The sequence below is a fragment of the Lissotriton vulgaris genome, chromosome 6 (assembly GCF_964263255.1).
Source record: "Lissotriton vulgaris chromosome 6, aLisVul1.2, whole genome shotgun sequence".
NCBI classification, from domain to species: Eukaryota; Metazoa; Chordata; class Amphibia; order Caudata; family Salamandridae; genus Lissotriton; species Lissotriton vulgaris.
In genome coordinates this window covers 410,746,879-410,759,297 of record NC_141694.1, presented here as the reverse complement: position 1 = coordinate 410,759,297, position 12,419 = coordinate 410,746,879, and positions in this window count along the sequence as shown.

Genomic DNA, 12,419 nt, shown 5'->3' with positions numbered 1-12,419 from the left:
TGGTAATAGTACTTTCAATACCTTAATGATGTCAGCGTATGTGTAATCCCCTATGCGGAGAATGTCCTTTAATTCACGGTGGAACCCCCCCGGGTCTTTATCATAACAGGGCAGTAATTTTTTCATTTCCAATATGTCCATTTTCGTTAAGGGGGTGTAAACGTATACTCGTTGAAGCTCACCCCCTGCAGTTCTAACGGGATGAACCTCTCGTAGGGGGCTCTGTCTGTCTATGTGGAAGGTCTTTCTGACACGGTGTGGGGCAGGAATCAAGTGCGTGGTCAGAAATGTCAAGTATTTATGTCGTTGGTCTAGAATGACATTAATTAATTTGGTACCTAGGCCACTCCATCTTTCCAGGAGTAGGTCGTCCAATAATTTATACAAGGGACCTGGATCAGAATGTTGGCTCTCGTACAATGTAATTAGATGTTGAACCATGTAAATACCAGCTAAACGCTGTTCTTCCGGAGGAAGGCTTAAAAATGTTTGCGCCACTATGTCATCATTATATATGTTAGAATTACAGGCCCATTGAACTGCTGACCGGGCTAGTTCCTGTTCATGCATAGTGCAAAGATCACCGCCCCCTACTCGTTTTTTCAGAGCATGTTCAGTAGCTTGGAATAGGTGTTCAAGGGAATATCTTTCTGGTATGGGAGGGAGGGAATTTTACTGTAATCTAGGCCTTTAGGCCTGTCAAACTGTCTTGCCCTGCCTACGTAATTCATTTTATTTATTTCCTCTGTTTCTGTCTCTTCCTCGTCTGTGACTACGTCGTCCTCTTTCTCGGCTTGTTCTTTCTTGTGTATATTCAGAATTTCTTTACGAATTTTCCTGTACATGCATTCTATCCTTGATATTGTATCATGTTTACCGACAGCTATGTTGTCACTCCAATTAATCATACCTTTAGTTACTTCTTTACTTGGCTGGTCTTGCTCCCTGATCAGGCAATTCATTAAAAATCGTAAAAGCATGCCTTGAATCTCCGCCTTTCTATTCGCCATGGCCTCATGTATACTTTCTGGTCCCTCCCCCGTTCTAATGAAGTGGTATATTCTGTCTAAATGTTCCTTCATGTCTGGTAAAGTGATCAAATAGTCTGCAACGCGTCTTAAACGTACTGAGTATACGATCATTGAGCCCACACCGGGTACTGGGTCAAATATACAATTGGAAAGCGTTACAGTTTGTCTAAGAGGTGTTGTTGTCGATGTCGTTTTTGGCGTTCGTTGTAGTGCTAATTCTCGTAGTGATCGTGATGGTGGGGGTGTGTGCCATATATCTCTAGTGGGCCCCCCTCCCACTGCCCCTTTACTCGAGTCGCCTTGGCTTGAGTCGTCTCTCACTGTCAGTGTCACTACTGGTGCGGATTGATCTTGTGTTACGGGCGGTTGGTGAAAAGGATTGTTAGGGTGGTTGACAGGAGGAGGAGGAGGAAGATCTGCATTAACATAATCTGGAGCAGCGTCTTCTAAATAGAAGGAAAGAAAAATGTCCGCTGCTGTCTGTTTATGACTATGGACTTTTGTCGGGATCAGTGGTGGCGGCAAGTTACTGGGTACTTCCGGGGTCGCTTTAGGTAATCCTTCGGCGAGGACGGGATACATGCCTTTAATAAGGGCATTTCTTTGTCTATCTGCTTGTTCTGCCTTAACCCGTTCACCTTCTTCTTTTAGCTCTTTTTCTTTGGCTTTTTCTGCTGCTTCTCTACTTCTCTCTGCTTTGTGGATTTCTTTCTCTTTTCTCCTATGCGCTTCTTTACGCCACAACTCTATGGCATCTTTCTGGGATTGTCTAGCTTTCTTTTTCCATAATGCTTCCTCTACTCTCATGATGCAATCAGCATCCCATGTCCCTGAGGCAGGCCATCTATATTTCTCTTCCAGATCCTTTGTGTAATCTACCCATAAGTCTAAAAACAGTATGGCATCTAGCCCATGCTTTTGGTACATAAAATGGCCAGGAGTGTCCCTAGGCGGGACGGGAACTGCCTCTTCGAGTATCCCTTTCCTGGTCCCTATCTGACGTAATTTCGGAAACAGCGGCATGTTTGAACTTGAATGAAAACACAATAAACACAAGAATAGACTGAAAACAATCACTCATACTACGACATTAAAACATTAAAAACAGATACATCCTAACTAGTACATAGAAAAACACAATCCTGGAAAAACTTGTTTACTTTATGCACTGCTAGAACAGTACAGCCATACCGGTCTCATAAAGAGACACGTCTTTACCGCATCCACCTAAATGGACACGTCTTTACCGGATCTGTGTACCCAGACCCGTCTTGACCGGGCTCAAATAAATGAACCCGTCTCTATGCGTCCCCAATAACGGTACTCACCGGGAAGCAAAATGAAGGCCTCGGAAACTTGATACTGGACTGGACTGCTACGGCTTCTGGTACTGCTACTGCTGCTGCGCATGCGCCTCGGAACAGGTGGCTCGGAACAGGTGGGCCTCGGGATACCTCGGACCTTGCTCTCTCGGCTTGGGCTCTGGTCGGGAAAATCCGCAATCCTCACCGCCTCGTGTGGATGCCTGGTCGCAGTCTCCGTCTCCTCCGTGGGCCTGAGGGAGTTGGCAGGAAGTCCCGCTGTCGTGTACACTTGAAGTCCGTCACGGCTATAGAAGGGGTCAGGGGGCTGCACCTACATCGCCGGCGCGTGGGGAAGGGGACTCGTCCCTATTCGGGCGCCAGATTAATGTGGTAAATAAAGTATTACCCTGTCATAATTTCTATACATAAAGATAGCTCATAAAATGAGAGGCAGAGTCCGTGGTGTCCGGTTCAAAAGGGCTTTAATACAATGACTCGAGTCACTGGAGAATCGGGTTCCATCACCACTAAGGTTCAGGAAGGGTCGTCATCTAAAACTTTATTCACATAACACATTATATATAGTAAAACCATATGTTGGACCCGGCCCATTAGGCAGGTTCACCCCTAGACTTTTTGCGTTTTCCTAGCCTATTTATGGAACCTGGTATTGGTGATTTTAGGCCTCTGCGCACTTTTTCACTGTGGTACAGTGTAAAGTGCTTGAGCTCTCTGTGAATGAATGGTGAGTGACCTGCCCTCCCATAGGAATGAATGGGGAATATGTATGCCCATGGTAGTTCCTGATGCGTGGGGAGTGCAGGGGCGAGTTTGGTATGAGAGAACTCGTGAGAATGAATGCTGCAAAATGATGTATGCAGCATGACTGTGTCTAGTCTAGAAGTACTACTTTTGGAAGTTGGAATATTTGTGTAAGTTGGTGCTAGCGTGTGATTGGCTGGTGAGCCTGGCCCAGAGTGCATGGGCCTGCTTGTGGATTGACTGTCTGGTTTGAGGATGACAGGGGCTGGAGAGCCCAGGAGGTTGTCTGAGTCAGCCCATGGATGAAAGGCAGCATCTGCTGCCAGGGAAGTGGGAGGAGATGGCACCTGATAGTGAAGGGCTGTTCCTGTGTAACTACAAAGCTGGCTCCACCTCCCGCTGGGCGACTGACACCTCTGTCCCTGATACTGAAGGGGACTTCCCTCTAAACCAGTCCAGCTGGTTCTCACACTGCCTGCTTCAAAGGACTTCAAAGGTTTTCCACTGTATAAGAAGGGGTTGTATCCCCTTCCAAAATGTTCTTGTTTCTGACTTGAATCTACCAGGGGCGGGCGCTGCCCAGCCCCTGGATGCCCTGATGGACTGCTGGGGGACTCTTCCTGCCTGTCCCCCTACCTGCTGCACATCCTGGAGGACTCTTGTGTGCTGGGGGCTATGCTGCTCCCTCCCCTGGACTGCTAAGGTCCTGGACTCCTGAGGAACTTTGCTGGAGGATTTCCCTTAATAGGAGCTGCTGTGCTGCCTCCTGGATGCCTCAAGACTTTTGGGACCCTTCTTGATGTAGGGGTCATCTCTGGGGGCTTGTGAGGCTGTCAGTGCCCCCAGCGCGATGGAAGCGCTTTATTTCAGCCTCCTAGCGCTTGAGAGCGCTTTATTTTTCACCCGTAGCGAGCGTGTCGCTATCACGCATTTTGCGTGATATGTTGCAGGTGCCACCCTGCGTTATGCCCGTATTTATTTAATTAATTACGAGTGCCCACCTCGCTTATTTGCAATTTATATTATTTTCCTCGAGGGAGTCCACTCCTCGGGAAACTCAGCCCCCGCCTGCCTGCCTAAAGGAGAAGGGCCGCTGCGCTGCCCGCAGCGACCCGGAAGTGGATGGCCGGCCGGCCAATCCCAGCGCGGCCGGCCGGAAGCCCCGCCCCGCAGCCTGAGGGAAGGAGAGAGGCTGCCCGGGTGAGGAGAGAGGAAGCGTGGCGGCGAGGAAGAAGATGGGCGGTGAACAGGGCTCCCGTGTGTCGAGGGAGCCCTGCCACGAGAGAAGGAGAGAAGCCGCCGCGGAGAGGAGAGGAGAACCGGCGAGCGCCTGACCGCCGGTGAGTGGGGCTCTGATCGAGGCGGTTGGGGGGGTGTGTCGGGCACGCTTTCGGTGCCGCCCCCGTGACCTGGGCCCTGTCCTCCCTTTCTGCTGCCCGAGCAGGGCAGCGCTTGGTGTTCAGAGTCCCCCGAGAGGGACTCCAACAGAGTTGGTGCTTGGGCGGCCCCGGTTGGCAGTGGGCCGCCCCAACGTGGTGAAGAGCCTGTCGAAGCTCTTGCGACATCGGGGGCAGTTTGATAATTTCGCCCTGGGAGGTCCCTGGCCGCATTTGTGAGATAGGGCGGCCCCGGATGGCAATGGGCCGCCCCAACGTTGTCCCGAGCCCCAGAGGGGGGCTCCAAAGACCCCACAGTTGTTTAAGAGCCTGCTAGGCTCAGGGGGGGGGCATTTTTGTTGAGAGGGGATTTGTTGCAGAGCCTGTGTGGCTCCACCATTTGTGGCGCAATTCGCTAGAAGGGCTACTGAAGGCCCTGCCACAGTTTTGATGATTCTTCAGGTGCCCAGCACTTTGTGGGCACCTGCCACGTTTAGGCCTTTCTGTGATGTACACAGTTGCCCAGCACTTTGTGGGCAACTGCCACGTTTAGGCTTTTTGTACTTTTGGACTGGCGCTGCATGGCAGCGTGCCCTGACATTTGGACCCAGGGCATCTTAGCCCCAACAAGGCCAGTTGGCCTAGGGACTGCCACAGGTAGTGGCTTATGTAGGGTTGGCGCAATGTGATTTCTATGCTTTTTAATAGTTATTGCTAATGTGAGTTTTTGCGCTATTGATTTATTATGCACCTCTGAATGTGTTACTGCATCATGTGTCTTTTTTTTCCATGCGCTGCACCTCTGAATGTTTAGTCATCATGTGTCTTCTTGCGCTGCACCCCTGAATGTGATTTTATGGCATCATGTGTTTCTCTTTATTACTACCCTGAATGTAGGTTATTGCATCATGGGTAATGTGTCCTTTTCCTAGACCCCTAAACGCTGAGTGATACTTAGGTGGTTGTCTTTTCTACTCCTCTGAATGTAGGTTTATTGCATCATGAGTAATGTATTCTTTCTTAGACCCCTAATGCTGTGTGATACTTAGGTGGTTCTTCTTTCTTAGTACAGGTGGTCCTAGTAAGGTCCTGGTTCCTGTTACCAGTGGTTACTGGTTGTTATCTTTGATTATTACTTGATATTCTACATTTTATCTAGAAGTGCTATATCTGAATATGACAGTGGCCCTTGTGGCCCTGTCTTGTGTACATAATCCCTGTGAATATTGCCCGTGCCAGTTGGCACCATGTATATGTGTGATTTTATCTGATGTGTTTTTACAATACAAAAGTTATTTTTATAATAACCTTGTGTGGAGTCTCTTTTGTGGTGTGCCTAGTATGTTGTTGCTGTTGTGCGCTGGCGCAAATGCTTTACACATTGCCTCCGAGTTTAGCCTTACTGCTTGAGCCAAGCTACCAAGGGGGTGAGCAGAGGTTATCTTGGCGTGTGACTTCCTTGCCCTGACTAGAATGGTGGTTTCTGCTTGGCTATGGCGTCAGCCTTAGCCTACCAGAAATAGCCAGTTCTAACACCATACAATTGCATTGAATAGAGAAGGCGGAGCGCTCCAGGCGGAGCAAGTGAAAGAGAGAGATAAGAACACATGGGAGTGAAAGAAGGCGTGTAAGGAGGCGTACACGTAGGTGTTCACTTGATGAGTCATAGGTGTGTCATAGGTGGGTGGATGCATAGAGGAAGTCTGCAGGGTCAGCAGGAACCTTTACCCTACTTGTGCGCGCAAAACTGATCATGACGTGAAATTGACGTGTAACTGGGGAGAGCTGGGGGGGCTGCTTTTAGCACTAGTAGAGGAGTCTGGGATGTCAGAACGACCTGCACCTTTGGCATATCTGATATCTTGTGTTTGGAGGATGTATTGTCTGAAGTAAAGGTTTCTCGAACAAAAGCTGTTCATCACTAAATGCTAGTGTGTGCATATATTTCTTCGTGCATTTCGTGGGGCCATGGGCCTTCTATGGAAATGGGTCCTGCAAGTCACTTGAATGGAGACAGAAAGGCTAGGCCCTATCTTCTGCAGGCGGAATATGTTTACCCCTTTCACTAGACTGGAATGTGTTTTTGCGGAGCTGAGCAGATAATTGTAGGCAAAATACCGTCTTAGCAGGCCAGGCTGGGCACCTCTCGGCTAAGCAGGAAGTAAGGGAGAGGTCAGGGATGCATAACTAAACTGCAGCTTTCAGAGTCAGAGCTCAGAGCCCGAATTCGGGACCTGGCTCGGCTGTGTCACAAAAAAACGTGTGCATCTCGACTTTTAAACGTGTACCATGTAAATGCATTGGCAACGTAGGCCTCAGTACAGAATTAACGTTTCATTCATTGAGGGCCTAATAACTGACATGCTAACATTGGACGGAAATGCAGAGGCATTATTATTACAGGCATGAGAAGGGAATTACATGATAACATGGACATACATGGGGCATAGGTACATGTATAGGGTGCGAGTGGGGGACACACTGACCACGTAAAATTTCTATTTCCTCAGTTGGGATATTGTTTCTTATATATATCCTTCTACCCCAATCCCAACAAGGTTGATGGGTTTCTACTCCTGTTTCTTTACACAAGCTGAATGAAATTGACACGCGTAGATGATAGATAAAGCATGTTTCTGTCAGAATAGTGATCTTGCCGGCAAGAAGAGCAGAGGTCTGCATTATTCTGTGGAGAAACACTGCCATCATGGGGACAAAAATTGTATACGCGAGTTCTTTACTGTATTGCTAAAGTGATCGCATTGAAAACAGCAGTGGGTAGAAAATAGGAGAAAAGTTAACTGCTACTGATTCAAAGCAGAGTTTTGTTTTATTTTTTATTTTACATTGTTCTGGATGCAATCCCTATATTTGGTAAGAAACACTTCATCAAAAACACCTCGACAGTCAGAGGAGTAAGCAGACATATACGCCATTATTTTATCAACTTACCATTGTACTATCCTTTGGTGATTTATAATGGATGTCCCAGCTCTTGATGTCTCAGGGGTTACTACTCCTCCTCATTTTCTGAGCCAACGAACGTGGTCAACCCATTGAGAATGTTTATGAAGAGGCACGAAAAAGGTTAGAATTGAGATTTGCTAAAGAGACAAATATAGTGATGAGAAGATACAAATTTTATACCCAGCCTCAGAAACTAGGGGAGTCCATTGACGACTTTGTCACTATACTTTGTGAGCTTTCTTTAAAATGTAAATTTGGTCCTATGACTGAGGAAATGATTCGGGACCAACTGATTGTTCAATGTAGGAGCAGAAAGACACAGGAACGCCTGTGGGCTGCCAAAGATCACTCTCTTAAGGATGCAATCGACATTGCTAAAATAGTTGAAGTGTCGGAATTTGCATGAAAGAAATAGATCGTAGAGATCCTAAACTTAACATGTCTAATGAGAGTGAAACGTCTGTTGTTGAGGGTTGTGAACGGGAGGTAGCGGCCTCTACTAGATTCAAAGGTGGCAAGAGTACGTTGGGTGGTAGACTGTATTCCAGTAGGTTTGGCAGTAGGACATGTGGGAAGTGCGGTAGTGCTTATCACACATCTGACTCCAAGCAGTGCTGGGCCATTGGGAAAGAATGCAGAAAGTGCGGCTGTAAAGGCCATTTTGCAAGAATGTGTAGAGATGCAAACAAAGGAAAGGTGGCAATGCTGTCGGAAGAGTCTAATGTTAATGAGTGTTCATCGAGACCTGATAGAATCCTGTGTGTTGAACCTTCCTTACATGATGTTGTCGAGAATGGAGAAATGCTTCTCACCGATCCTTACAACTTAAATGATAGAAGGAGACACAGACCCAAAGCGGAATTTGTCATTGAAAAGAGGAAAGTTGATCTCATGGTTGATTCAGGGTCATTATATAACATCATACCTAAAAGAATTTTCAAGCAGGAATAACTAAACAAAAAATTATTACCCAAAGACATTAACTCCGGTGGGTATCAAGGTGAGCAGATAAACATACTAGGTTACATGCCAACTGATATATTTTTTTTTAAAGCAGGTCTGTCAAAGCTAAAGCTGAAACTGGCCCCCCTATTTTAGGATGTTATCACCAATATGACCTCCATATCAGAATTGACCCTCATGCTGTTGAATAAGTCATGGTGGTGGACGACCTTTCAATAGAAGACATTTTGGAGGGAGGTAAAGGTGTTTTCAGAGATCAGCTTGGCAATTTGGAGGGCTATGTTCACAAAATAAAACTCAAACATAATGCCATTCCTATCCAACACAAGCTGAGGAAAGTTCCCATCATGGTAAGAGGGGAGGTGAAGAAAATGTTAGACGAAATGTTATCTAGTGGAGTCATTGAGCCGATTGAGTGCTCATCTTGGGTTTCTCCAGTTGTAATTTTAGAGAAGGCAGTTGGAAATTTATGTTTCTGTGTTGATTTGAGGAGTTTGAATCAAAATATCAGTCCTGACACTTTTCCACTACCAAACATAAATGAGCTTATGGTATTACTTAAAAAAGCCAAATACTTTTCTAAGCTTTACCTTCGTCATGCTTATCATCAGATACGATTGCATAAATCCTCAAAGCACTTGACAGCCTTCATCACCACTGAAGGCATATTCCAGTGTACCAGGATGCCCATCGGGTTGTGTTCGGCTGCAAGTGTATTTCATAGGATGGTCACAGAAGTCTTCAAAGATCTAAAAAATGTCAACTACTTCCAGGCTGATATCCTGGTCTTTGGTGACAGTGTGAGCAGTCACAACATTGCCTTGAAAGATGCTCTTGGCAGGATATTGGAATCAGGTTTAACATTACGCAGGGAAAAATGTTATTTTCTTGCAACTGAGGTGGAGTACCTAGGACATTCCGTCTCGTCTGATGGTGTTAAACCACAGAGAGACTTACTGGCATCTATAAAATTGGCGCCTGTTCCTATTAACAGGGACCAATTGCGCTCATTCATTGGATTAATTGAGTATTACTCAAAGTTTGTAAAAAACTTTGCAAGTAAAACCGAACCCCTCAAGGTACTCATGAGGAAAGGTGTCATCTTTTTCTGGGCAGCTGATGAGCAAATCTGTTTTTATAACATCAAGCTAGAAATATGAAATGCAGGCATTTTGGTTCCTTTTGATGAAAATGCAAAAACTATTGTCACTGTGGATGCAAGTGACACGGGCATAGGTGCTGTATTATCGCAGAATGATGGCACTTCTGAAAAAACTGTGGCATTCTCTTCTCGCACTTTGACTCCCACTGAGCGCCATTACTCTGTTATAGAAAAAGAAACCCTAGCAGCTGCTTGGGGTGTGGAATATTTCAGGATATATGTATGGGGGCGCTGATTTATGCTACGCACTGACCACAAACCTTTGCTAAAAATACTGTCACCAGGTGGAACAGGGAAAGGGTCAGCCAGACTTGCTCCGTTAGCCTCCAGGCTACAGGAATATAATGTTAACATTGAATTCATTTCACTCTGACGCAATGTCCAAGCCGATTGCATGTCGCGTCTGTCCTTAGACTTTGAAGAAGTAGACATGATGGGCGTGTCTAAGAGAGAGAGAGAGAAGGAGCCATCTCTAGTGTTGACGATGTGGTTCAGTGGAGTTGTGATGCAGTCAGTAAAGAGGAATAGGCAGAGGCTATGACTCAAGATGAGGTCCTTAAAGGAGTCCTAAACCTCATTTTGAAGGGCAGACGTAGGGAAAGCACTTTGCCTATCAGCATTAGACCCTTCAATGCAGTCATTGACGAGTGATCCACTGTCTCAGAACAATTTATCATGCGAGGTGATAAGATAATTCCCCCATCTGGTATTCGAAAGAGACTTTTCGATTTAGCCCATGAAGGACAATTGGGCCAGACCATTACAAAGAAATGTTTGAAAAATGAATTCTGGTGGCCAGGAATGGATAGAGATGTGGTTGATTGGGTTGAGAGATGTAGTGAGTGTTGCGAGAGCGAGAAAAGACTTAAGGTGGGACCCAATCTGTCCCAAGTTCCATCCATGGCCCGGGGGGGGGGGTGTGGCACAGCATTTGCCTTGATTTTATTGGACCTATGCCGGGTGTTCACCCCAGTACAAGATTTGGCATGGTCATAATGGATGTCCACTCCAGATGGCTCATTGTGTATCTCCTCCCCGAAATAACCACTAAAGTTACCATTAGAGTACTACGCACCATTTTCAAAGAGAAAGGTTATCCCACTGTCCTTATTACGGACAACGGGACCCAATTGACTTCTAATGAAATGTGAGTGTTGTATCAAACATTCACTTACCACTTGGTACAACCCGCAATCCAATGGCATTGTGGAAAGGGCCAATCACATGATTAAAGGAGCTATAAGTTTGGCTCTCACGAATAATCTTGACATTGATGAAACTTTGAACGAATTAGAATGGGCTTATTGTACAACTGAGAATTCCATTACAGGAGTAGTTCCCTTCATTGCCATGCGAGGCAGAAAACCATCTTCTAAATTAGTGCCTCCATGGATCAGAAAATTGGTAGGAGGGAAGAATGTGAGTAGTAGTGGCAAGAGTACCTCCATGCACGCTTCGATGAAAGGACACACCCAGGAGAAGAACTCGACTAGCATTCATGTAGGTGACTGGGTCAAAGTCCGATCTGGACATTGGGTCAGAGGTCTATGCAAGTTTCGTGGTGTTACAAAGTTCGGGAGATGCATCCCTTTTATGTTGTGTTGGCTAATGGAGAAAAATGGAACTTACGAAGAGTAGCAAAGTATTGATCACAAGAACATTCTCCAAAAGCTTTTGTCAGAAAGAATTCATGTTCAGGCTACATGTTGGCTCACGATCATCAATTGCTTAACAGTGCTAGTACTGGTGCAGAGACGAGGGCACCAGGCTCCCGTGGGTACAACTTGAGCACTAGTCAAAGGTCAATTACCAGAAACGAGAAGTCTCATGATCCTCAAGGCACTCTACCTTACCAGAGACCCTTGTGGATCAGGAGACTTCCTCAACATTTAAATGATTTCATGGTGGGATGACTCATTGCTCTCTGTCTTGCTTTTCTGTCTCTCTCCTGGTCTTTCCCTCTCTTCTCACTCTTCTTCTTCGTTTTGTCCTTTCAAGTTCCCTACCTGCGTGTAGAGGAAAGGGGGGTATGTTGTGATCTTGTTTACACCATGGCTCCGCTCCTCGCACCACGGTGGAATGTTGATGTCCGAAGGTTCTATCGTGGGAGGCGCATGCCGACCTGTCAGTTAGCGATTCCTGGCTGAAGGTGGCGGTGCGCTGACGCTGTGTTCACTGTACCTGAATAAATCCTTGAACCTACATCTTGTCTCTGTTTCATGTTGTCGCTACAACACATTCAATTGGCTATATCTATGAACATGTGTTGAAGAACTCAGATAAAAAAATGTTATGGAACTACAGAACCACTCCCAATTCTGTAACTGGGAAAACTCCCTTTTGTCTTTTCAAAGGTAGGACACCTTGTACTGCAGCTGTACCAGGGTGGATGGGTAGGAGTGGTAAGAAAGTTATAAAAGAAAAAGAAATACATGAAAAAGTTGTTAGCCATCAAGATGGTTATCAAATGAGACACAATGTCAAAATTGGTAAATGTAAGAGAGTTTTAATCGAAGGAGCTTATGTAAGAGTTTGTCCTAACATCTTAGTAAAGAAAGGTAATTCTAAGTTGTCTGACCCTAAGAAAGTTCTAAAAGTTAATGGAAATGTAATTAAAACATCGGATGGAAAATGGTGGAACATTTGCAAAGTTGTCAAATGCAATGATGCTGAAATAAGATTCTGGTTAAAAAATAACACAGAGGAGGAGCTACGCTACGAACCAAGATGGCCGCATAAGCTCCCGGCTCCGCCGACCTCCGCAGGCAGCTCGTATATCCTGTTAACCATCCTTTCCTCATGCCAGACTCCCGCTCACATGAAGTGCTCCTTACTCCTGCGGCGCAATCCCGGA